Source organism: Lissotriton helveticus, chromosome 2_1 (assembly GCF_964261635.1).
Source record: "Lissotriton helveticus chromosome 2_1, aLisHel1.1, whole genome shotgun sequence".
In the NCBI taxonomy this organism is placed as follows: Eukaryota; Metazoa; Chordata; class Amphibia; order Caudata; family Salamandridae; genus Lissotriton; species Lissotriton helveticus.
Genome location: NC_136059.1, coordinates 1956903357 through 1956931097, shown reverse-complemented (window position 1 = coordinate 1956931097; position 27741 = coordinate 1956903357). Strand labels below are relative to the sequence as shown.

The 27741-nt window shown below is 46.2% G+C and overlaps 2 long non-coding RNA genes across 2 annotated transcripts; both read right to left on the bottom strand.

Moving 5' to 3' along the window:
- Positions 1–16099: 16099 nt before the first annotated feature.
- On the bottom strand, positions 16100–16561 carry LOC144819990 (uncharacterized). Its single transcript, XR_013607657.1, has 3 exons — positions 16464–16561; positions 16263–16359; positions 16100–16172 (listed from the first exon to the last, which is right to left on the bottom strand). It is a non-coding gene; the product is annotated as an uncharacterized LOC144819990 (long non-coding RNA).
- A 5971-nt stretch (positions 16562–22532) lies between these two features.
- On the bottom strand, positions 22533–23093 carry LOC144819989 (uncharacterized). Its single transcript, XR_013607656.1, has 3 exons — positions 22996–23093; positions 22795–22891; positions 22533–22704 (listed from the first exon to the last, which is right to left on the bottom strand). It is a non-coding gene; the product is annotated as an uncharacterized LOC144819989 (long non-coding RNA).
- Between the last annotated feature and the right edge of the window lie 4648 nt (positions 23094–27741).

Genomic DNA, 27741 nt, shown 5'->3' with positions numbered 1-27741 from the left:
TACCAGTGCTAAAGTGCTTCTGCTCTTTCCCCTAAGCATGGTTCAGGCCTGCCATTCCAGAGCCTTCATGTGCAGTTTAACACTGCTACTTAAACCTGGCAAGATAAACCTCTTGCCAGGCCTAAACCTTCTCTTTTTTATACATTTAAAACAACCCATTAAGTAGACCCTGAAGGATCCGCAGTGCAGGGTGAAATTTATTTGAAAGGCAAGACATGTAGTTTTAAGTTTTACATGTCTCTGTAATGAAAAACTTCCAATTTCGTTTTTCAGTATTGTAAGGCCTATTTCTCCTATAGGATAACATTGGTAATGCCTTGTTACATCATTTAAGAGTAATTCCCAATCGTGAAGACATTGGGGTCCATTAGGATAGCGTGCGGAAAACCACCCCGCCCGCCATGGAGGTGGAAAACAACCGCCCGCCATGACCGCGGATAAACCGGCGTTCAAATCAGGATCCACCGCCACTACAGACCGACCGCGGCGGTAGCGGTGAAAATGAAACCGCCCGTCGTGTGCGGTGATGCCAAAACTCTGACCGCGGCGGTCGGAAAAGCAGCGGAAAAGACAAAACCGTCCACAGGGAAAGCGGAGACACCACACGGGAAATTACAATATCCCCGAGGGTGCCGCGGGCGGAACCGCTGACAACGACCGCCACGGTCGCAGCCAGGATTGAATGGGAGAAATGGCGGTCAAGCAGCAGCAAAGCCACCACAGCGGACGAACATGAAATACATGGCGGTCGATGTGAAAGCACCGCAGTGATGCCTAACATTGCATAAACAAAGTAGCCCTGCCCCCAAAATATACAACACACATACACAGATACGTAAATTACTAAAACATATATACAAAACTACAGAACCAAACCCACAACACACCTGAAAACCACAATCCAATTGGACACACCCACACAGCTGAGTACAAAGCCACCCCCTCCACTCACCACAATCCTTTGCATCTTTCCAGAGCAGAAGGCCATACACCACATGTGACAGGAGAGGCAAAATAGCACACCACACCCAACCACCCACCACCATTACACCATCACAAAAAACCCCAGCACACAACACACCTCATCACCACACCCCTGCACACACACACCCCTGCACCCACAAACACCTCAAACCCCACACACCATGACATCACAAAAAATGCCAAAATTCACCAAGAGTGAGTTGACAGTCATGGTCAACGAGATTGTGAGAGTAGAGCCACAACTATTTGGTAACCTGGTCCAACAGACACCTTTAGCCACCAGGACACAAATGTGGGAAAGGATAGTCCAAAGGGTGAATGCAGTTGGGGCCACCCCAAGATCCAAAAAGGAGATCATGAAGCGGTGGCATGATCTCAAGAGGGTTGTCAAGGAGAGGAGGAGCAAGAACTGGACTCTGGCAAACGCAACTGGCAGTGGCCCTCCCTTCCCACCACAGACATTCACACCATGGGAGGAGAAGGTGCTTGCCATCCTGCTACCTGAGAGTCTCACAGGAGTAGCCGGGGGAGCGGAGGCTGGTAAGTACAGACAAATGTATAACACCACATTGAGATTTACCTCCTTGCAATGCCTAACCACCAATACACTGTCCATCCCTACCCAAAATGTAGCCAGCCATTCTGCTGAGGAGGCCTGTATGGGGGAGGAAGGTCAGTACAACAACTCACACCATAGCCCCTGGCCCACAGCTCAGCAGCATGGAGGCCTCCCCCACCCAGGAGCAAGTGTCAGCCATTGCACTGTTTAACAAACAAACTTACAGGTAGGTAGCCATCTTCACTTGGAGGGTGTATGTGGGTGGGAGGCATGTACCACTACTCCCAGCATGCCCCCTGGCCCACAGCCCAGCAGCATGGAGGCCACCCCCACCCAGGAGCAAGTGTCATCCATTGCACTGTTTAACAAACAAACTTACAGGTAGGTAGCCATCTTCACTTGGAGGGTGTATGTGGGTGGGAGGCCTGTACCACTACTCCCAGCATGCCCCCTGGCCCACAGCCCAGCAGCATGGTGGCCACCCCCACCCAGGAGCAATTGTCAGCCATTGCACTGTTTAACAAACAAACTTACAGGTAGATAGCCATCTTCACTGGGAGGGTGTGTGATGGGAGGCAGGAAGGGAGGCCTGTCTCACTGCACCCACCATTCCCCCTGGCCCACCGCCCAGCAGCATGGAGGCCACCCCCACCCAGGAGCAAGTGTCAGCCATTGCACTGTTTAACAAACAAACTTACAGGTAGATAGCCATCTTCATTTGGAGGGTGTATGTGGGTGGGAGGCCTGTACCACTACTCCCAGCATGCCCCCTGGCCCACAGCCCAGCAGCATGGAGGCCTCCCCCACCCAGGAGCAAGTGTCAGCCATTGCACTGTTCAACAAACAAACTTACAGGTAGGTAGCCATCTTCACTGGGAGGGTGTGTGATGGGAGGCAGGGAGGGAGGCCTGTCTCACTGCACCCACCATTCCCCCTGGCCCACAGCCCAGCAGCATGGAGGCCACCTCCACCCAGGAGCAAGTGTCAGCCATTGCACTGTTTAACAAACAAACTTACAGATAGGTAGCCATCTTCACTTGGAGGGTGTATGCTGGTGGGAGGCCTGTACCACTACTCCCAGCATGCCCCCTGGCCCACAGGCCAGCAGCATGGGGGCCACCCCCACCCAGGAGCAAGTGTCAGCTATTGCACTGTTTAACAAACAAACTTACAGGTAGGTAGCCATCTTCACTTGGAGGGTGTATGTGGGTAGGAGGCCTGTACCACTACTCCCAGCATGCCCCTGGCCCACAGCCCAGCAGCATGTAGGCCTCCCCCACCCAGGAGCAAGTGTCAGCCATTGCACTGTTTAACAAACAGACCTACAGGTTGGTAGCCATCTTCACTGGGAGGGTGTGTGATGGGAGGCAGGAAGGGAGGCCTGTCTCACTGCACCCACCATGCCCCCTGGCCCACAGCCCAGCAGCATGGAGGCCTTCCCCACCCAGGAGCAAGTGTCAGACTTTGCACCCTGCACACTCACCTTACAGGTACGTACCAACCGTAATTCTTCATGAAGTGTGTGTGTAGAAAACAAATAACTATTGGACGCAATGCATTGACATTCAACATGTAGGACTCCATGATGTCACTCTGCACTATGAAATGTTACACGGTGTTGCCATGAACTGTCCAACTGATGACAGCATATATAACTAGTGTACAGACAGATGATGATACGCAGATGACGGAAACACTGACCACTCCCCATCTACTCCACAGGTGATGAAGAACTCACTGCTGAGGACCCTCCCTGGACCACTTCACCAGAGTTATGGAGGCCTACCAAGAGGTCCAGGGACAAAGTGGCCGGTCGGATGAACTATTAAGGGAGCTCATCCTGCTGATGAGGTCCATTGATAACCGCCTGGGACAGATGGTGGACCTCATGGGCCAGTAAGTGGCGTTGCAGAGGGACAGGCCTGTGTCCCAACCACCACCTCCGTCCCCTCCTGTTGTGCAGCAGGATGACAGTCCACCATCCTCCCCAGCGCCAACAGAGAGGGGCGAGTCCTCTGACGCCGCTGGCCATTCAGCAGGCCCCCCACTGCCAAAAAGATCTAGGGGGCGTCCAAAGAAGAGCCTGGGAGTCTCTGGAGGCAAAGCACCTGCCACACGCCAGTCACGGAGCCAGCCGTGAAGACAACCCTCTCCCCAACTGCATTCACTGTTTGGACTGTCTTTCCCCACATTGCCTTGGCAATTGCACCTCTCTCTGTTGGACTGGGTCACCACATCCATGTGGTGTCTACTCTTGCATCTCTGCGACCATGACTGTCAACTCACTGCTCATTCCCCACCTTCCTGTAAATATTCCCACACAATTCACATGTCCACTCCCAAAATAAAATACCTGACACTCCAGATTTTGTGTAGTGAATTCTTTAGTGCAGTATTAACATTGTTGATAATGTCCATGATGTGTAAACATGATGTACAGTATGCAGGGCAGGAACACTCTGTAGCACCTAGGGAGACACAACAGAACTACAGTCACTGGTCTCATTGTGGCAACACACACAGATCACTGCTCCAAAAATATCCAAAATATCACAGGCATACTACACAATGTCTAGCAGATACGCACAAATACGGTCCAGCATACATCTCCGTACGTAACGTCAATTCCACCAATACCATACATAGGTGACAGAACATGTGCCTATCGGGAACATCTGCGCATATCCATTCACAACAAAAGCAACCACACCAGACTATGTACACGTTGTAACTCATCACCCACCTTCAAGTGAAGTAGTGTTGGATTAGCTGCTGGCGTAGGTCAACTCCTTCCTCCTCTCCACTGTCCTCATCACTGGATTCTGGTCCCTGAGCAGGTTGTGGCCTTGGTTCCTCACCATCGTCCAGGAGCAGGGGGACCCCCTTGTGGATGGCCAGGTTGTGCAGCATACAGCATGCCACAACGATCTTGCACACCTTCCCAGGCGAGTATGCGAGTGCGCCTCCGGTCCTGTCAAGGCACCAGAACCTTGACTTCAGCAGGCCGAAAGTCCGTTCGATAACCCGTCGTGTCCTGCCATGGGCCTCATTGTAGCGGATGTCTGCTGGTGTCCGGGGATTCCGGAGGGGGCTCAACAGCCATGGCCTACTGGGATATGAAGAGTCACCTGTGAATGATAAACACCCATTGCAATGTTGTACGGCCACATTAAAGCCAGTGACACACAGCACGTGATAGCAGTAGTGATACTCACCCACAATCCAGGCACGTTCGGGATTCAGATTCTCCATCATCCGTGGCACCATGCTGTTCCTCATAATGTACGAATCATGGGCCGAACCGGGATACTTTGCACACACATGTGATATTGTCATGTCTGCAAGGCACACCACCTGCACATTCATGGAGTGGTAGTGTTTGCGGTTCCGATAAATGTGCTCCGTCCCCTGCGGTGCCACCAGAGCTACATGGGTGCAATCTATGGCACCAACTACATGTGGGATGCGCCAAAGTGGATAGAAGTCCCCCTTAACGGCAGCCAATTCACGTCCCCTTGGGAAATGTATGTAGCGATTGCGATATCTCATCATGGCCTCAAGTACATCCCTCAGCACCATGCTGAACATGGGCTGCGACACCCCCCAGCGTTAGCCACGGTCTCTTGGAAGGAACCAGTCGCAAAAAAGTGGAGTGCTGCCATCACCTTGTAGGTGGGTGTGAATGCCGTAGGATAGTGACGGCGAGGCTGCAGGTGGGGCTCCAATAGATCACACGATCTTCAATGTTGGTCTGTCCAGCCTGAATTTTCTGATGATTGCCTCATTCTCCATGTCCTCAAGCACAGTCAAGTGACGTAGGAGATTCGGCCTCCTCCTAGTTGAGGAGTAAAATGAATATGTCAGTGACAAGCATCATGAGATGGCCATGGCACAAAGCATCAATGATGTAATGGGAAAACAACAAGGGCCAGAGAGATGCATGGCACATCTGGTTACATGGCTGGCCAATAGCTACACACAGAGGGCAGGCCTCTCCAGTGACAATGCCCAAGTGACAGTAACACATCGAGGAATGTGAATGCGGATATAATGGTTGAACATTTGACATGTGCAGACATGGTGCAACAAGACCCGCCAATGTAATGTGACTTAACATGTCTGTCATACCCATCTGCTGTACCTGCCACACCTCAATGCATCATGTAAATTTGGCACACATTCATTAACACAATGATCACAGTAGCAGAGACACTTCCGGTTGTGTGCATGATCAGTTGTGAATGCACAAGTCAGGTACGATACAATGCAGTGACACCAGCCAGGTCAAGGTCTGCACTGACCAACAACACATTAAACGTCACAACATCAATGTAGAGCACCTGACGTCTGTCAATAATCATCAGCCATCAAAACCCTTACTAAAATGGCTGACACACAGGCAAAAGTGGCTCACACTGAACGTGCGTCCTCCTGTGGATGACATGGCTGTGTGGCATCGTGTGTACAATGATGTGCCCTACACCATGTAGCTGCAGGGTGCTGATACAGTGTCCAGGATTGATATACACAGCAATGTGTACGAAAATGGCAGTACCTACTGCCGGTCCCCGGGGATGTGACCCCAGCACCACCATCTACCCAGCCAAGGTAGCCATTGGCACATGGACTTGTGTACATGGCGGTGGGTATGCTCCGCCGCATGAGTCGCGGTACCTACCGCTACCGCCGGTCCCCGGCGGTGTGACCCCAGCACCACCATCTACCCAGCCAAGGTAACCATTGGCACATGGACTTGTGTACATGGCGGTGGGTATGCTCCGCCGCATGAGTCGCGGTACCTACCGCCGGTCCCCGGTGGTGTGACCCCAGCACCACCATCTACCCAGCCAAGGTAGCCATTGGCACATGGACTTGTGTACATGGCGGTGGGTATGCTCCGCCACATGAGTCGCGGTACCTACCGCTACCGCCGGTCCCCGGCGGTGTGACCCCAGCACCACCATCTACCCAGCCAAGGTAGCCATTGGCACATGGACTTGTGTACATGGCGGTGGGTATGCTCCGCCGCATGAGTCGCGGTACCTACCGCCGGTCCCCGGTGGTGTGACCCCAGCACCACCATCTACCCAGCCAAGGTAGCCATTGGCACATGGACTTGTGTACATGGCGGTGGGTATGCTCCAACGCATGAGCCGCGCTACCTACCGCCGGTCCCCGGCGGTGTGACCCAAGCACCACCATCTACCCAGCCAAGGTAGCCATTGGCACATGGACTTGTGTACATGGCGGTGGGTATGCTCCGCCGCATGAGTCGTGGTACCTTGACCCCAGCACCACCATCTACCCAGCCAAGGTAGCCATTGGCACATGGACTTGTGTACATGGCGGTGGGTATGCTCCACCGCATGAGTCGCGGTACCTACGGCCGGTCCCCGGCGGTGCCTCACCGCCGTGGAGCATTGCATACAGCCAATGGCATCGATGATCGTGGTGGCATGATGCAGATTTGAAAATCGCGGAAGCTGTGCTCCGCTGCCGCGGAGGCGGTCATTGGATGCTTTTGAATGATGCACCATCGCGGTAGCGCACCCCGGGCACCCGCGGTGCGTCACCGCCGTGGAGCATTGCATACAGCAAATTGCATCGATGATCGCAGTGGCATGATGCAGATTTGAAAATCGCGGAAGCTATGCTCCGCTGCCGCGGAGGCGGTCATTGGATGCTTTTGAATGATGCACCATCGCAGTAGCGCACCCCGGGCACCCGCGGTGCGTCACCGCCGTGGAGCATTGCATACAGCCAATGGCATCGATGATCGCGGTGGCATGATGCAGATTTGAAAATCGCGGAAGGTGTGCTCCGCTACCGCGGAGGCGGTCATTGGATGCTTTTGAATAAGGCAGATCCGGACAACCAATTGTTGCATCTTTTAAGCTTCTGGACGACCCCAGGGGGCTATAAAACTGTGGGAGTGAGCCTCACATTTCCACTGCTCACAGAACCTGCTGCCTGGGACCCTGTCCTGCTGCTGCTTTAAGAGCCTGCTGCCTGGGACCCTGTCCTGCTGCTGCTTCAAGAGCCTGCTGCCTGGGACCCTGTCCTGCTGCTGCTTCAAGAGCCTGCTGCCTGGGACCCCTCACAACTCACTTCAGCCACAGGTCTGGCCATATCCACAGGGATGTCAAGAACAGATAAGATCCGTGCCAGTCCATTCACGAGTGAGGAGCTGGATGTCCTTGTGAACGAGGTGCTGGCACAGTACCCACGCCTGTTTGGTGGCCCAAATGTCGTGGTAAGTCACCATGAAGGGAGCAGTAGGGCAGGGTGGTGTCAGACGTGTAGTCATGATGCTGCAGTATGTGCTTTGGGATGTGGGATGCTGACAAACACTGACAGACAAGCTGTTTCCAGGTCGTAGGAGTGTGTGTGTTGCACTGTGACTCTTTCCTAGGCCTGTACTTGTATGTGTGAGTGGGTTGTGCTACTTTTTCGGGTAGACATAACCAACGGTTGTTAGCCTTGTAGATGCCAGGACAGTGTACGCTTGTGATGACATTTCAGGGTGCCCCTGTAGTCATAGTCAGTGTGACCCACAGAGTAGGTTCAGTGGCTGCACAGCCAAACGTTGAACATCAGCCAACTTACATGCTACCGTTGCTTCACACTGATTAGTGGATATGCCCCCTCAGTGCCCTGTACAATTTCTGAATCACACAGTGCTGTCGATGCATTTGTGTTGAAGCATCATGCTTTAGTGTGATTATCATGGAGACTAGGAGCCTCAATGTGTGCATGCATTCACTAATGTTTATGCCATGCAGAGTGGCCTTGTGAGGGTACCCCCAGTTCTGGAGGGAGGGAGGTTACTGTGAGTCCCGAGTCAGTGTCTGGCTGCTGTACTGATAGATGCTGACATATGACATTGTGTAATTGTTCATTAGGCCTTCTTTACTCTCATACCTGCAGCTCAAGGTACACCAACGTAAGGCTGTCTGGAGGGCCATAGCAGCAAAGGTGCGAGCCCTGGGGGTATCCAACAGACGACACACACACTGTCACAAGAGGTGGGACTTTGAAACCAAAAATTGGTTTGGGCTCAATGCAGTAAGGTCAAGCCTCACTTATCTATGTCACAAAACAAATACCAGTACTGCAATTTTACTCCAGGATAATTAAATCAACATAGTGAAACAAAACACCATATCAACAAGACTTCTTTTTCTGTCTGATATAAATCTTTATATTTTTGTTTTTTGTTTTTCAAAAACACATTTTCATTATTTTCATAACATCACCACATTTATATACATTTCTTGATATTTACTCTTCAAATACAATCTACGAAATTTACAAAAAAAATCAAAAACAACATTTATTCTCACCTTTCACACAGAGGACGATAACGCCGAAGAAAACGATACAAAGCCCGAAGACGGAATTTTTCGAAAAATACACAGCAAAGGCTCGATAAATAATATAACAATCCCGGCGCGCAACACGATAAAAATACATTCTACCACAGGAAGTACACACCAACCTATAGTAGTCCCTTTACCTCGATTGATAGAAGGCAGAGATATGTGGTCCTGATGAGAACACCCTCTAATAAGAGTGTTCGAAACGCGTAGACCAGCCCTTCATGCAGCCTTAGGAATTTTCATAAAGTGTTAAATGTTCTAAAATCAAAAATCATCCCAAGGTTGCTTTTTTTTTTCAGAACAAATTCCAAGGTTGCTTTTTAGCACAAAGCAAATTTGTTTGTATAAAGTGATGAAAAATGTATATTGTGTAAATAGGATGTATGAGAGACTCAAGAGAGTCTGGATGAATGTTGGTTTGGTGGGTGTAAAAGGTGAGAATAAATGTTGTTTTGGATTTTTTTTGTAAATTTCGTAGATTGTATTTGAAGAGTAAATATCAAGAAATGTATATAAATGTGGTGATGTTATGAAAATAATGAAAATGTGTTTTTGAAAAACAAAAAACAAAAATATAAAGATTTATATCAGACAGAAAAAGAAGTCTTGTTGATATTGTGTTTTGTTTCACTATGTTGATTTAATTATCCTGGAGTAAAATTGCAGTACTGGTATTTGTTTTGTGACATAGACAAGAGGTGGGACGACATCAGCTGGCTGGCTAAGCAAGTGGCAGAGATGACTTTGGGGATGGTACCACGCACAGGGCGTGTGGCACGGCGCACCATGACTCCGCTGATGGGACGCATACTGGCAGTGACCAATCCAGACCTGGATGCACGTCTGAAGGGGCATCAGCAGCAAGACAGAGATGGTGAGTATCCGGGGAGGGAGAGTTTGTCTGGGAGTGGATGCATGTGTACAGTGCCTGTGGCAGCGGTGACACATGTGATGTGCGTGTGCTGCCATGCTGTGATATGTGATGTGAGTGGCAACTGTGATGTGTGTCTGTATGAGGCATTGGGCCACCATGGCCTTACTGTGCTGCTCCTGCCTGCTGTTTTCAGTCCTTGACAGATTTTTGGTGTCCACATGGTCACTCTTCTTTGGGATGGTGGGTGGAGTCGATATTCTGCCGTACAGCAGTGTCCACTTAATGAGTGTGACACCATGTCTGTCTACTTTGCATGCACCATGATGGTAGAGGCCCACACATCTGACGACAATGTGAACCCTGATTGGCACATGGTGATTGGAATGGCCTATTTGGCAATGTGGCATGTGTAGTCAATACAGGTGTGTGTGTCCCCTCTGGTTCCCTTTTGGGCTGTAAGTGGTGATGTGTGTTGTGGCTACATCATGTCCATGGGGCAGGTCAATGTGGGCTGGGGGAACACCATCCATGGGCAGGGTGTAGTGCTGTGTGGCATCGACATTGCTCCACTCCTGGCTGTTTGTCTGCATGACAGGCACTGTTGTGGTCTATATAGTGTGTTGCTGCACAGTGATTGGAGGGTGTGGTGGTTACCATGTAGCTCTAGGCCTCTCATGTGCTGCATTGATCTGATATCGTGTGACCAGATGATGACACTTACACAACCCTGTTTCTCTCACTAATGCAGATTCGCAAGACACCATGGCGGTACATGATCCTGAAAGTGGTGGCGAGACCAGCACGACAGCGGCAGCGGAGCAAAGTGAGACTGAGCCAAGTGACACTGACCACACCAGCGCTACTGAGGGTGACAGGAGTATGCATGAGGAATCTGTGGCTGAGACACAGAGTACCACTTCATCTGATGGCAGGGGGGATGCGTCCCTGTTAGCAGCCACAGGAGATGGGGAGTCTGCTGCAGCATCTGACAACCAGCGGCCACTGCCCAGCCTCCCATCCACTTCCTCTGGGCTGGCCGTATCCGTGTCACTAAGAGGGGACGTGTAACATTCACACATGGCACCGCTGCCCCTGCACCTGTCCCCCCTGCTGCCCTCAGTGCAGAGTGCGTAGAGCTCCTGATCCAACTTTGCGTGGGCCAGACCGCCCTGCTCAATGCCTTCAGTGCCCACGATAACAAATTAGGCCAGGTTCTGGCATTCGTGGAGGGCATACACTCTGACGTGGGTGGGCTACATCGTACACTCCAGTCATTGTCAGCAACAGTCACGTCAGCCCTCCAACAGGCACATGCTCCCATTGCAGCTCAGGTGCCTGTGACGTCCACCCATTCAGTGGCCACATAAGATGACAGTGACCACTTGGGACCCACATCAACTAAACGATACAACACTAGGAGCACAGGTCAGACCCAAAGCAAACAATCCCGTCCACAGACTCCATCCCCAAAGAAGAGCAGCCCCCCCCAATATGCACAGACAAGGTGAAGTCACAGAAGAGCAAGGCCACAAGATCATTGTGGCAGACATACGGCTCACGTGCTGCAGAGGCATCACTAGAAATTGACTCAGCTATGCCCACAGAGGATGTGTGGGATGTCATGGCTACACCTGGGGAGTGCACAGGGACACAACCGCCCACCACATCAACCCCAGAACAAAGTACATCGAGGCAGGTGGAGGAGAGCCCTGTTGTGAGCAGCCCAGTCATTGTGGCAGAGGAGAGCCCTGTTGTGAGCAGCCCAGTCATTGTGGCAGAGGAGAGGCCTGTTGTGAGCAGCCCAGTCATTGTGGCAGAGGAGAGCCCTGTTGTGAGCAGCCCAGTGATTAAGGCAAGGGAGGGTAGTGTTGTGTCCAGGCCAGTGACTCAGGAAAAGGAGGGCAGTGTTGTGAGCAGCCCTGGCAAGAAGGGACAGGAGGGCACTGTAAACACCACCCCTGGGGGAAGTGGGAAGGTGGTCACTGTAGGGGGTACACCTTCCAGAGAGGGTAAGGTGGTCCGGAGGCGTAGCCAGCCCAAGCGTTCAGCAGGATCAAGCACTTCTCCAGAGGGAGTACCAGTGTCTGCCCCTGATGTGGGACAGTTGGGGTGTGTGCCGGTGGTGTCAACGCCACTTCCCATCGGCCCCATGACAGGGAAGCAATTTCATATTCCCAAAAAGTGGAAGGGCACCCCTCCAACCTCTCCCACCCACACTGTGTCAAGGTTGAGCATGACTCCACCTCCACGTGCCACGGTGCCACCTGGTCCGCACAGCCCTCCACCTTGCAGGCCCTCTGTTATTAAATGTGGGATACTTGTAAAGCGCACTGTTACTCTACCCGAGTGTCCTGGCGCTGTAGACCGCTGGGGAACCCGTCCTGGTTTTCCCTGTGAGATGGTCCCTTTCTGGGTATCTCCAGGGTGAAACCAGGCATCCCCGGCGTCTGTGGGGGGCCGTTGTAGAGATGAGGCAAGCTTAATGCCCAGAGTTACCGAGTGTGTTCCCTGGTTAGAGTAGGCACTGAGGCGAGAATTATCGAGCCCGTTGACCCTGGTCCAAGACCATGCCGCGTCGGGAATTGAACCCTGGTCCCGGGCCGTTCTCTGCTTACAGGTCTGCCGCCTCTAACCAGTGAGCCACATCACATGGTCCTCTGTCACACCAGTCAAGTGGACCTGCTGTCCCTGACACACAGCCAGGTCCCACTCCACATGACAGCCAGGAGTGGGTTGTCATCACCCTCATATGCCTGTGCCACACAGAAGTGTGCTAGTCAAGACCATTGTTTGCGATCTGGGTGTGTTGCTGGCCCTGTTGCTCTGATGTGCTGTACTCACCCCTGCCCTGCCAAGGACTCTGGGCCTGTTGCTCTGATGTGCTGTACTCTCCCCTGCCCTGCCAAGGACTCTGGGCCTGTTGCTCTGATGTGCTGTGCTCACCCCTGCCCAGGACTCTGGGCCTGTTGCTCTGATGTGCTGTGCGCACCCCTGCCAAGGACTCTGGGCCTGTTGCTCTGATGTGCTGTACTCACCCCTGCCCTGCCAAGGACTCTGGGCCTGTTGCTCTGATGTGCTGTACTCTCCCCTGCCCTGCCAAGGACTCTGGGTCTGTTGCTCTGATGTGCTGTACTCACCCCTGCCCTGCCAAGGATTCCGGGCCTGTTGCTCTGATGTGCTGTACTCTCCCCTGTCCTGCCAAGGACTCTGGGCCTGTTGCTCTGATGTGCTGTGCTCACCCCTGCCAAGGACTCTGGGCCTGTTGCGCTGATGTGCTGTACTCACCCCTGCCCTGCCAAGGACTCTGGGCCTGTTGCTCTGATGTGCTGTACTCTCCCCTGCCCTGCCAAGGACTCTGGGCCTGTTGCTCTGATGTGCTGTACTCTCCCCTGCCCTGCCAAGGACTCTGGGCCTGTTGCTCTGATGTGCTGTGCTCACCCCTGCCAAGGTCTCTGGGCCTGTTGCGCTGATGTGCTGTACTCACCCCTGCCCTGCCAAGGACTCTGGGCCTGTTGCTCTGATGTGCTGTACTCTCCCCTGCCCTGCCAAGGACTCTGGGCCTGTTGCTCTGATGTGCTGTGCTCACCCCTGCCAAAGACTCTGGGCCTGTTGCTCTGATGTGCTGTACTCACCCCTGCCCTGCCAAGGACTCTGGGCCTGTTGCTCTGATGTGCTGTACTCTCCCCTGCCCTGCCAAGGACTCTGGGACTGTTGCTCTGATGTGCTGTGCTCACCCCTGCCAAGGACTCTGGGCCTGTTGCTCTGATGTGCTGTACTCACCCCTGCCCTGCCAAGGACCCTGGGCCTGTTGCTCTGATGTGCTGTAATCTCCCCTGCCATGGGCTCTGCACTTCCTGTTTGTGTTTGAGCTGTGCATAGTCTTGGCCATTTGTACGTGAATGTGTGGCTCGCTGTTGTCTACTAATGTTGTATTGCTACATCTGTGCAATATATGAATAAATACAGATACTTCTGATGTGTGTTTTATCAGTCTCCTTGCTGATTAAAGTCCTCTACTTGTTTGCATTTGCTTGATTGAGTACCATGCTCTATTTTTAAGTTCACCATTGCAAGGCTCTTTGTGGCCATCTGATTTTTAGACAGGGGTGACAGGGTCTTCAGTCCATTCTGGCTCTGCTGATGTTGTACTCTGTGATGGCTATTTTACAGGCCATGCAGTTTTCCTGTTGGTGATTTGCTAGTGCTGCATACACTGCTCACAGGTCACCTTGGGGGACACTGGCAGCACAGGGTGTGCAGCTGTTCAGTGGTTTTGTAGCTGTCTGTGATGTCATGAGGTATGTGTGTGTTTTCCTTTCTGTGTGCCCAGGCGTGTATGTGTATGGTCATCTTGTGTTGGCCCTTAGTCCTGGTGGCATGGCTTACATGGCATGTGTGGTGTTGGGTGTGGCAGAGGTGTGCAGTGTGAAGGGTGTTAGTTTGTAGTGTATGTATGTGTGCCCCTGTATGGTGTGAGACACACATGTGTCAGCCAGGAGTTGTATGCCTGTTGTTTGTTTTGGCTTGCCCTGTGTGGATGATTGTATGCAATTGTGTGGGCTGTGGGGAGTGCACTGGTGTTGTGTGTTTCTTGTCAGCCAATCCTGCAGTGCCTGTGTCCCTGGTTGTGTGTTGTGTGTTGCAGTGTGTGTGTAGTGTGCTTGTTGTTACAGTGCTTGTTGGTGTGCATGGGGGTGCGCGGGATAGGCACCTGGCCTGTGACTAGCTCGGGTGGGGTGAAGTGTTGTTTGGAGTGGTGTGTCCCTGTGATGTTTGTGCCCTGCCCATGCCTTGGTGTGGCCCTGCCTTCCGCATAGTGCGCATGTGTTGACCGCGGCGGTGACGTGTCCGTGACCGTGACGTTGCTGCAGGTTGGCAGACGTTGTGTGTTCTGGATGCCTTGTTGTGAGGTGGGTGAGGTGTGGGTGCCCATGTGGATGTGTTGTGCCCCCCAGCAGGATGCCAGTGTTGTGCTTGGGCCCTGTGTCGGCATGTGTGTTGTGTGGTGCATATGTGTAGTGGCGTACCTGCGGCGGCGTCCGCGGCGGCCCATCTGGCGATAGTGTTGCAGCAGGTACATGACCGGATGCATGTGGAGGGCTGGGTCCATGGGGTTCATGTCGGGTTTCGGCGTTCGTGCTCCGCTGTCGACTTTCCGCCTGCTTCAGCTGTGCGGTGTCTCCGCTGCTGTGCGTCTGCTTGTTTGGGCCATCCTAATTTGTCGAGCGGGGCGGACGTCATCGGGCGCGGCGGAGGGTCTCGATTGGCTCCCGCCGCCGCGGTGGCGGGTGCACCTTGATGGCGGGGCACGGCGCTCCGCGGCGGTCGGGAAATGACCTGTGTTTACCTATCCTAATGTGGCGGACGTGAGTTCCGCTGCTCGCGGGCGGAAAAAGCTGTTTTACCGCCCCGCCACCACCGCGGTGGTGCCACCGCCCGACATCCTAATGGACCCCAAAGACTTTTCAAGTTTGGTGTCACTGAACTAACAATTTAAAATCCAACTTATGGTGAAGTTGGATTTTAAGTCACAGTTTATCAAATACCACTTTAGACAGTAGACATTTAGTTACATTAGCCATTCCTGTGTCTGCTGTCTGTATCTGAATACAAGTCTGGGGTGCATAATAGCTGGGCTTTGTGCATTTGCTCTAGACAGTCACACACAAAGGAAATGTAGGTGTGTCTGATGGGCTGTCTACATCTTGATGGGCCATCCTGAGCAGGATGGGAGGGAGGGACCGACACACCTGAATAGGCCTAGTTCTGTCCCCACACAAAGGGATGCATACCCCCCTGTAGTGAATCTGGAGCCAGGACAGGAAGAAAGACTCTCTGTGCACTTCCAAGCTTTTTTTGAAGTCTCCCCCACTTCAAAGGCACAACTGGGTGTAAGTACTGGGCCCCTGATACCATGACTTTAGTACACTTCTGGAACTGTGAAGTCTCTGCTTGGATGAACTGCTGTGCTACCATTCTGTTGGACTGCTGCTTTGCTGGACTCTTGCCTCGCTGAGATGCCCTGCTGCCTGCTGTTCTCCTGCTTGGGGAGAAGGACTGGCCCTGCATCACTTGAACCCAGAGTGACTCCAAGGGCTTGCTGGTTTGACTCCTGTTCTAAGTCACAGGCGCATCAAAGACTTCAACTCATCCTGCTACAGAACAAACTCATCTTGCTGCAGCACCTCTGATATCAATGCATCACCTACTGCTGACCCTATGCTGTGCTTTTTAGAAAGGTGAGAGAAAGATGGAGATAATATCAGTATGGGATAAAATCTTACCGGAAAGTTTTTTCTCTACGGATTTCAAAGTTGTCACACAAGTCTTTTTATGAGGCAATTGCCATCCCGGTTTTAAGTTTATCAATACAGATCTATTATCAAAGGAAATACAGAGATTTGTAATGGTACACATTTAATCGTGTCCTAGTTGTTTAAACGCTAATAGTATCAATGACACAAACCTTTTCATATGTGGCTGTTTTTTGAAAAAGAATGTTTTTCTTTTCTTATAGTTTTCTAGTATGTTGAGCGTCAAAAAGTATACAAGGCATGAGTAGCCTGATGGAAAAGGAAAAGAAAAGGATGCAATCATGTATTGTTAGAGATCACGCGGTGGCCGAAAGTTGATTGTAATAGTGGGTTTATTTAGTTGTTACACATACCTCGCAAAAAAGGATGACAGTCAGATCCTTCCGTGTATACTGAGCTCTGGCCATGTGGAACGTATCTATTCACTGTCCACACCCCATCATTTCTGAAGTAAAGATATTTATAGCGTCAGAGTCACGTATATCTTATCGAAATTGTTATGCATTTTAGAAAAGACATCTCGCCTTTATTCTGAAGCATTTAGATAATGTGATTGGACAGGCCTCAATAGTTGTTTTCAAGGGTACTGTTTAGGTGCTAGGGCAGTGCATAGTAGAAACGCAGTAGCATTCTAAAAGATGCAAAATTGCCAAAGTTCCAATTGCTACACAATATCAGAGCCCATGGAGATTTACACCATGCTCCCCCATGTAATTTACCGTGATCAGCATTGTGGCACCAACTGGTATCCTACAGAAATGCAATTCATATTTGCCTTTTCCGTTTTAATTACAATTGGCACATATTACAAGTACATTTGCTTTAATTTTAAGTTTGCTCGATGTCAAAAGTGATATGTGTTCCAGCATATTTAAATGCCGTGGCGGTTAGGGGCAAAAGACCGAAGCCTCCAAGCTATGTAGCTGAATAATAGTCAGATTTATTGGGAGAGGCATGGCCACGAAACGGCATGCCTGAGCTGAGCAGAACCTCCCTAGCGGGAAGCGTCTCGTCAGTATTACGAGCAAAGGCTTCCCAAAATAAAAAAAAAATAAAAAAATAAAAAAAGTATCTAAGAGCCCCTAGTGCTACTTACTTCAGTTGCGCTGTATCCGCCGTCACTCGATACCAGGATTCAGAATTGTGAGTAAAACTCACGGGTTTAAATAGCCCGCAAACCTGCATCAGCTGTGTCAAATAAGCGTAGGTCTATGCTCTGAACAGCCACGACTATGACCGCCATCTTGTAGTGGATAAACTAACGTGAAAAGTTAATGTTGCACATAGTCTAAACTGGCGGACGAATTGCATATAGCATATATGCATGGCTGATAAAGAATATAAATGACATGCATTCGTGTGTTATGATTTAAAAAAAAGGGAAGAATATTTGGTGAAGAAGACTACCGTTTCAATTCATGCACAACATTAATCAAAGCTTGCCAACATATGTAAGCTGATATAAGCGAATTTCTGTTTTCCAGCAATGCTTTCGTATTAATTCCCGAATCGCGCTATCTACAAATGACTGGGACAAGTACGAGAGAATTTTTTTCCTCGGAAATGCCGGTGATCAACATGATGTTGCCAAGCAATATCTGATCGACCCTTGAGCTGTAAACATGACTTTAGTAACAAGCGTGATTTTTCAGAAATGCAAACAACTTGAGGAATTAACACTGTAGAGGATAACATATACCGCTTTTTGATGTAAAACAAACAGTTTGTACTTTATAAATATTTTAAATATTTTTGTTTGACCTCGTCCCCCTTGTGGTGCAAATGTCATAACACCACCATACAAGTCAATTTATTCTACTATCACATGGATTTTAGTAGTAATCATGGGGATATATCGTTGCTTACGAAGGTTACATGTATCTTATAAGGTGGTCCGCTTTGGTTTAAAAGACATTTTATCATTAGATAGGGATGAGACTTATTTGCCTCATCTAGTACTGCTGATTTAATGAGAGCATAATGGTATCTTTTTTGATGGTATGGTCATGAAGCACCCCATGGGGGGCAATTTAGCTAATGTTAATGGATGTGACATTGTCCACCGCATTCTTTAAAAGATGCAGTGCTGTGAGCAACAATAACATACCAATCTTTGACAAAAGCAACAGTAAATAAGAAGTAGAAAGAACAAAAAACACATAACAACAGGAAGGGAAAACAGAAGCAAATTCTTGTTTGCCAGCATATTCACATCTTAGCCTGTCATATTTCATATATGAAGTCAGTCATGAAAATTAAGATTGATATTGCCTATACCAACATGCTTGGATATATTCACGCCCTCCATTCTTGTAGACAGAGAGAATCCCAGTTTTATTTCAGTTTAATCTATTGCGAGTTGATACAGCATATATCAGGCTATACATTTGTTTGAGGGTAAATGACATCTAAAGGTAATGGTACATTTCATTATTAACATTGAGCCCCTTGGAGGTGCTGCGAAGGCGACATATCCATGCAGCCTCTCTTTTTCTGAGTTCTTTCATTCTATCACCACCTCTTTTCAATGTTTGTACATGATCTATGCCATAGAATGTTATTTTTTTCTCATCTGGGTGATTTTCATGAATGTGTATTGAGACAGGGTACCTTGCGTCCTTGTTATTTATGGCCCTTACGTGTTCCTGAATACGAATTTTTAAGCATCTAATGGTGCTGCCTACATAAATTTTATTACAGGCACAAATGATTATATACACTGAAAATTGAGTGTTACAATTTATGAACGAGTTTATGGAAAACTCCTTCTCAGTGTTGTGTCTGAATTTGGATTTTCTATGTAACCCAAATTGGCACATATTGCAGCCTCCACATGTGAAAAAACCGTTAGGTTTTTCAGGGAACCATGCTGTTGAACTTTTCCTGTTCTTTGGGTCTTGAATATAACTAGGGCAAAGCATGTTTTTGATTGTTTTGCCTTTACGGTATATAACCTTGGGTTTTGTGCTGATAGTACCAGTTGGTAAATTGGCTGTTTGCAAAAGATGCCAATTACGTCTTAGGACATTATATATGTGATTGCTCTGTACGTTGTATTGTGTTATGAATGACACATTTTCTGAGATTTTCAGGTCCCTGGGCTTAGGAATTAAAGTACTTTGTCTGTCAACCTTTTGTATTTTCTGTTCAGCTCTTTTAATGTTGGCCACGGAATATCCTCGTTTCCTGAAATTGTTTTTAATCTGGCCAATATTTTCTTTGAATGAGACGTCAAGGCTGTAATTGCGCCTTGCACGGATCATTTCCCCAAAGGGGATGGCATTGATAGTACTAGCTGGATGCGCACTTTCCGCATGTAATATACTATTACATGAGGTGGGCTTCTTAAACATAGTACTGTGTATTCTGTTGTCTTTATGGTATAGTTTTAAGTCCAAAAATTCAATACTCTCCCTTGAATGTGTCATTGTTAGCTTTACATTGAATCGATTATTGTTCAAATGGCATTGGAAGGCAATAAGTTCTTCCACGCCTCCATTCCATATTATCAAGACATCATCTATGTATCTTGCATAGAAAATGATGTTGTCCATCCACTGTCTGGTCCCAGGTCCCCAGGCATGCTCCGTCTCATACAGTCCCATGAAAAGGTTTGCATAGGACGGAGCAAACCTGGATCCCATGGCCGTACCACGCTTTTGCAAATACCAGGAACCGTTATGTAAAAAAACATTCATGGTTAGTACTATGTGGGCCATATCAAGCAACATGATCGAATGATCCAAATGGGATGCACTTCGTTTGTATAGGAAATGTTTTAAGGCCCCCAGACCGCATTCTGTGTGAATGCAGGTGTACAAACTTTCCACGTCCATTGTGACAAACATTAGGTCATCACTGGCCCATTCAAAATCCTCAAGTTTGTTAAGAACGTCTCTGCTGTCTTTTAAGTATGATGGTAAGTTTTTTACAATTGGTTGAAGGAAATTATCTATGTACTCAGATAGGTGCTCAGTGGGGCAGCCATTCCCTGAAATTATCGGTCTACCCGGTGGAAATACACCACCCTTATGTAGCTTGGGAAGTATGTAAATACAGGGATGTCTGCTATCTTTGGCCTGTAGATATTTGTACTCTTTGTCAGATATTAATCCTATTTCGTGCCATTCTCTTAGTTTGATGTTTATAGTTTTCTCAATGTTGGGGATTGGACATTCTTTAAGGAGTTCATAACAGGTAGAGTCACTAAGTTGTCTATCAATTTCATTTAAGTAGTCCTTGCGGTCCATAAGGACAATGTTTCCTCCCTTGTCGGCTTCCCGCACGACTAGATCAACATTCCCCTGTAAGTCTCTTAGAATGGTCATCTCCTGTTTAGATAAATTGTAGTGGTGTTTGCAGTAGGACTGAGCACCATGAGTGTCCTCTAATTGGTGTAGTTGTGCTGTCACTTTTTCAAAAAATTCATCTAGATATCTATCTTGTACACCTGATGGAATAAACGTGGATCTAGGTTTTAAACCACTATCTAGTGTGGTGTCCTCATGAATATCTAACAATTCAGCCATTTCTCTGATGTCTATGTCCAGATCATCTTCATCTAAGGTAGCCAACAGATGTATGCCATCTAGATCATTAATCGTTAAGCCATGAGCATCATTCATATTATTAGACACATTGATTGTGGAAGACTGATGTTCTGCAAAGTATTTTTTTAATTTAAGTTTTCTCATGAACTTGTATAAATCAGCATGTAACTCAACAAAATTACAGTTTTTACTCATACAAAAACTTAGGCCTTTCTGCAAAACAGATGTTTCTTTTTCAGTCAACAAAACTGAGGATACATTTACAATATTCAAATCATTAGCAATACAACTGTCATTTTCAATTAAGCTAGCATTTTCATCAACAATAATCATTTCTTTGTTAGATTTTGCTTGCTTTGAAGTCGAGTTTGAACTCCTACATTTCCTTTTTTGCCCACCCCGTCGGGTTCTGCGCTTTGGTTTTTCCGTTGATTCCCTAGCCTGTAACGTTGAACCTCTCTTAAAAAATGTGATGTTTGAGGAGTGGCATTAGGATTACTGGTGCCTTCTCCTGGATCGCTATCTATAGAGGAGAGGGAACTATTGCTAGTCGAGATGTTTATTGGAGTTGGTGTAGTTTTATCCAAAGGTGTCAGTTTTGGGACCACATCATCATATTTACGAGCAAAAGTAAAAACTCTACCCCTTTCATAATCCTGCTCATCTCTCAAGATTTTTTTCTGTTTTTTCCCTTTCAAGTAAATCTGATAGTTCATTAATTCCTTTTTCAGGATTTCATAATTTTTTTGAGTATTTTCTGGTAAATTCATTTCTAGAATTTCCTTTTCCAATTTTGCTATTTCCTCTCGGATTTTCAGTCCCTTTCTTTCAGCATTTGTTATTAAGATACGCATCATGCGAAATGAGGATTCATACAGTCCTTCCTCCCAATCTTCTAATAGGTCACTATCCAGGTCCTCATAATTTGGAAAGATTAGAATTCTAAGGCCGCGGGGTATTTTTTTATTCTCCACATATTTCTTTAAAGTGGCCCCGTCCCACCATTTTCCCAATTCTTGTTTTTTTAACCTCTCTAGACGAATAAATTTTTCTTTCAAGCCCTCACTCTTTTGGGATTTATTTTGCATTTCTTTTGTTGGAGAGCTCTTATTCTTTTTAAATAGCTCACCCAACATTTCCTCACGGTTATCTTCAAAGTTCATTGTATTAGAGATTTTTTACCAGGATAGTGCAAGTCTGCCCAACTCTACAATACAAAACACCAAAACAGGGGTATAAGGCCAAACGATCTGCACATTTATCCTATATAGTATGGTTATGTGAGTTTGTTGTGGGTGCTATTAACCTGAAGTCATATACCCCTAGACTCCCAATGATTCAAAGCAGCACAATGGTACAGCACCCCACACAGTATATCTTTTACAATAACAGTAAATACATTCTTCGAAGAAATATTTCAGTAGGACTGGAGGTTCTTATTTTTCTTTGCTTTTATTAACAATTTTCCAATCTAAAAAGAAGAAACGTAGCCAACGCGTTTCGTCCGTAGGACTTCTTCAGGGCTACAATAAACAAACATACAAATACATATATTATACAAAAAGCTATTTACACTTTAAAACATCAATTCATAACACATTTTCTGATTGTGAGAAACAATTAGATCACATCACATATTGTTTCATAAGTGTCCTACTGAGCTGACTGATTTAGTGACATTTTGGGTTTCTTAGAGAGTGAAGGACAACAGATTTAAATCAACTCATTCACTATTTTATTTTGACTATCTTTTTTGACATGTATTTTTCTATATCAGAAACACTCATTGTAATTACATAAGCAAAATTTCCCACATTTTAGTAATGAAACTGGTCATGCTCTGCATTTGACTATAGAAAGAGAGGAGTTGCTTTGCATGGGGACCCTATGCTGTGCTTTTTAGAAAGGTGAGAGAAAGATGGAGATAATATCAGTATGGGATAAAATCTTACCGGAAAGTTTTTTCTCTACGGATTTCAAAGTTGTCACACAAGTCTTTTTATGAGGCAATTGCCATCCCGGTTTTAAGTTTATCAATACAGATCTATTATCAAAGGAAATACAGAGATTTGTAATGGTACACATTTAATCGTGTCCTAGTTGTTTAAACGCTAATAGTATCAATGACACAAACCTTTTCATATGTGGCTGTTTTTTGAAAAAGAATGTTTTTCTTTTCTTATAGTTTTCTAGTATGTTGAGCGTCAAAAAGTATACAAGGCATGAGTAGCCTGATGGAAAAGGAAAAGAAAAGGATGCAATCATGTATTGTTAGAGATCACGCGGTGGCCGAAAGTTGATTGTAATAGTGGGTTTATTTAGTTGTTACACATACCTCGCAAAAAAGGATGACAGTCAGATCCTTCCGTGTATACTGAGCTCTGGCCATGTGGAACGTATCTATTCACTGTCCACACCCCATCATTTCTGAAGTAAAGATATTTATAGCGTCAGAGTCACGTATATCTTATCGAAATTGTTATGCATTTTAGAAAAGACATCTCGCCTTTATTCTGAAGCATTTAGATAATGTGATTGGACAGGCCTCAATAGTTGTTTTCAAGGGTACTGTTTAGGTGCTAGGGCAGTGCATAGTAGAAACGCAGTAGCATTCTAAAAGATGCAAAATTGCCAAAGTTCCAATTGCTACACAATATCAGAGCCCATGGAGATTTACACCATGCTCCCCCATGTAATTTACCGTGATCAGCATTGTGGCACCAACTGGTATCCTACAGAAATGCAATTCATATTTGCCTTTTCCGTTTTAATTACAATTGGCACATATTACAAGTACATTTGCTTTAATTTTAAGTTTGCTCGATGTCAAAAGTGATATGTGTTCCAGCATATTTAAATGCCGTGGCGGTTAGGGGCAAAAGACCGAAGCCTCCAAGCTATGTAGCTGAATAATAGTCAGATTTATTGGGAGAGGCATGGCCACGAAACGGCATGCCTGAGCTGAGCAGAACCTCCCTAGCGGGAAGCGTCTCGTCAGTATTACGAGCAAAGGCTTCCCAAAATAAAAAAAATAAAAAAAAAAAAAAAAGTATCTAAGAGCCCCTAGTGCTACTTACTTCAGTTGCGCTGTATCCGCCGTCACTCGATACCAGGATTCAGAATTGTGAGTAAAACTCACGGGTTTAAATAGCCCGCAAACCTGCATCAGCTGTGTCAAATAAGCGTAGGTCTATGCTCTGAACAGCCACGACTATGACCGCCATCTTGTAGTGGATAAACTAACGTGAAAAGTTAATGTTGCACATAGTCTAAACTGGCGGACGAATTGCATATAGCATATATGCATGGCTGATAAAGAATATAAATGACATGCATTCGTGTGTTATGATTTAAAAAAAAGGGAAGAATATTTGGTGAAGAAGACTACCGTTTCAATTCATGCACAACATTAATCAAAGCTTGCCAACATATGTAAGCTGATATAAGCGAATTTCTGTTTTCCAGCAATGCTTTCGTATTAATTCCCGAATCGCGCTATCTACAAATGACTGGGACAAGTACGAGAGAATTTTTTTCCTCGGAAATGCCGGTGATCAACATGATGTTGCCAAGCAATATCTGATCGACCCTTGAGCTGTAAACATGACTTTAGTAACAAGCGTGATTTTTCAGAAATGCAAACAACTTGAGGAATTAACACTGTAGAGGATAACATATACCGCTTTTTGATGTAAAACAAACAGTTTGTACTTTATAAATATTTTAAATATTTTTGTTTGACCTCGTCCCCCTTGTGGTGCAAATGTCATAACACCACCATACAAGTCAATTTATTCTACTATCACATGGATTTTAGTAGTAATCATGGGGATATATCGTTGCTTACGAAGGTTACATGTATCTTATAAGGTGGTCCGCTTTGGTTTAAAAGACATTTTATCATTAGATAGGGATGAGACTTATTTGCCTCATCTAGTACTGCTGATTTAATGAGAGCATAATGGTATCTTTTTTGATGGTATGGTCATGAAGCACCCCATGGGGGGCAATTTAGCTAATGTTAATGGATGTGACATTGTCCACCGCATTCTTTAAAAGATGCAGTGCTGTGAGCAACAATAACATACCAATCTTTGACAAAAGCAACAGTAAATAAGAAGTGGAAAGAACAAAAAACACATAACAACAGGAAGGGAAAACAGAAGCAAATTCTCGTTTGCCAGCATATTCACATCTTAGCCTGTCATATTTCATATATGAAGTCAGTCATGAAAATTAAGATTGATATTGCCTATACCAACATGCTTGGATATATTCACGCCCTCCATTCTTGTAGAGGGAGAGAATCCCAGTTTTATTTCAGTTTAATCTATTGCGAGTTGATACGGCATATATCAGGCTATACATTTGTTTGAGGGTAAATGACATCTAAAGGTAATGGTACATTTCATTATTAACATTGAGCCCCTTGGAGGTGCTGCGAAGGCGACATATCCATGCAGCCTCTCTTTTTCTGAGTTCTTTCATTCTATCACCACCTCTTTTCAATGTTTGTACATGATCTATGCCATAGAATGTTATTTTTTTCTCATCTGGGTGATTTTCATGAATGTGTATTGAGACAGGGTACCTTGCGTCCTTGTTATTTATGGCCCTTACGTGTTCCTGAATACGAATTTTTAAGCATCTAATGGTGCTGCCTACATAAATTTTATTACAGGCACAAATGATTATATACACTGAAAATTGAGTGTTACAATTTATGAACGAGTTTATGGAAAACTCCTTCTCAGTGTTGTGTCTGAATTTGGATTTTCTATGTAACCCAAATTGGCACATATTGCAGCCTCCACATGTGAAAAAACCGTTAGGTTTTTCAGGGAACCATGCTGTTGAACTTTTCCTGTTCTTTGGGTCTTGAATATAACTAGGGCAAAGCATGTTTTTGATTGTTTTGCCTTTACGGTATATAACCTTGGGTTTTGTGCTGATAGTACCAGTTGGTAAATTGGCTGTTTGCAAAAGATGCCAATTACGTCTTAGGACATTATATATGTGATTGCTCTGTACGTTGTATTGTGTTATGAATGACACATTTTCTGAGATTTTCAGGTCCCTGGGCTTAGGAATTAAAGTACTTTGTCTGTCAACCTTTTGTATTTTCTGTTCAGCTCTTTTAATGTTGGCCACGGAATATCCTCGTTTCCTGAAATTGTTTTTAATCTGGCCAATATTTTCTTTGAATGAGACGTCAAGGCTGCAATTGCGCCTTGCACGGATCATTTCCCCAAAGGGGATGGCATTGATAGTACTAGCTGGATGCGCACTTTCCGCATGTAATATACTATTACATGAGGTGGGCTTCTTAAACATAGTACTGTGTATTCTGTTGTCTTTATGGTATAGTTTTAAGTCCAAAAATTCAATACTCTCCCTTGAATGTGTCATTGTTAGCTTTACATTGAATCGATTATTGTTCAAATGGCATTGGAAGGCAATAAGTTCTTCCACGCCTCCATTCCATATTATCAAGACATCATCTATGTATCTTGCATAGAAAATGATGTTGTCCATCCACTGTCTGGTCCCAGGTCCCCAGGCATGCTCCGTCTCATACAGTCCCATGAAAAGGTTTGCATAGGACGGAGCAAACCTGGATCCCATGGCCGTACCACGCTTTTGCAAATACCAGGAACCGTTATGTAAAAAAACATTCATGGTTAGTACTATGTGGGCCATATCAAGCAACATGATCGAATGATCCAAATGGGATGCACTTCGTTTGTATAGGAAATGTTTTAAGGCCCCCAGACCGCATTCTGTGTGAATGCAGGTGTACAAACTTTCCACGTCCATTGTGACAAACATTAGGTCATCACTGGCCCATTCAAAATCCTCAAGTTTGTTAAGAACGTCTCTGCTTTCTTTTAAGTATGATGGTAAGTTTTTTACAATTGGTTGAAGGAAATTATCTATGTACTCAGATAGGTGCTCAGTGGGGCAGCCATTCCCTGAAATTATCGGTCTACCCGGTGGAAATACACCACCCTTATGTAGCTTGGGAAGTATGTAAATACAGGGATGTCTGCTATCTTTGGCCTGTAGATATTTGTACTCTTTGTCAGATATTAATCCTATTTCGTGCCATTCTCTTAGTTTGATGTTTATAGTTTTCTCAATGTTGGGGATTGGACATTCTTTAAGGAGTTCATAACAGGTAGAGTCACTAAGTTGTCTATCAATTTCATTTAAGTAGTCCTTGCGGTCCATAAGGACAATGTTTCCTCCCTTGTCGGCTTCCCGCACGACTAGATCAACATTCCCCTGTAAGTCTCTTAGAATGGTCATCTCCTGTTTAGATAAATTGTAGTGGTGTTTGCAGTAGGACTGAGCACCATGAGTGTCCTCTAATTGGTGTAGTTGTGCTGTCACTTTTTCAAAAAATTCATCTAGATATCTATCTTGTACACCTGATGGAATAAACGTGGATCTAGGTTTTAAACCACTATCTAGTGTGGTGTCCTCATGAATATCTAACAATTCAGCCATTTCTCTGATGTCTATGTCCAGATCATCTTCATCTAAGGTAGCCAACAGATGTATGCCATCTAGATCATTAATCGTTAAGCCATGAGCATCATTCATATTATTAGACACATTGATTGTGGAAGACTGATGTTCTGCAAAGTATTTTTTTAATTTAAGTTTTCTCATGAACTTGTATAAATCAGCATGTAACTCAACAAAATTACAGTTTTTACTCATACAAAAACTTAGGCCTTTCTGCAAAACAGATGTTTCTTTTTCAGTCAACAAAACTGAGGATAAATTTACAATATTCAAATCATTAGCAATACAACTGTCATTTTCAATTAAGCTAGCATTTTCATCAACAATAATCATTTCTTTGTTAGATTTTGCTTGCTTTGAAGTCGAGTTTGAACTCCTACATTTCCTTTTTTGCCCACCCCGTCGGGTTCTGCGCTTTGGTTTTTCCGTTGATTCCCTAGCCTGTAACGTTGAACCTCTCTTAAAAAATGTGATGTTTGAGGAGTGGCATTAGGATTACTGGTGCCTTCTCCTGGATCGCTATCTATAGAGGAGAGGGAACTATTGCTAG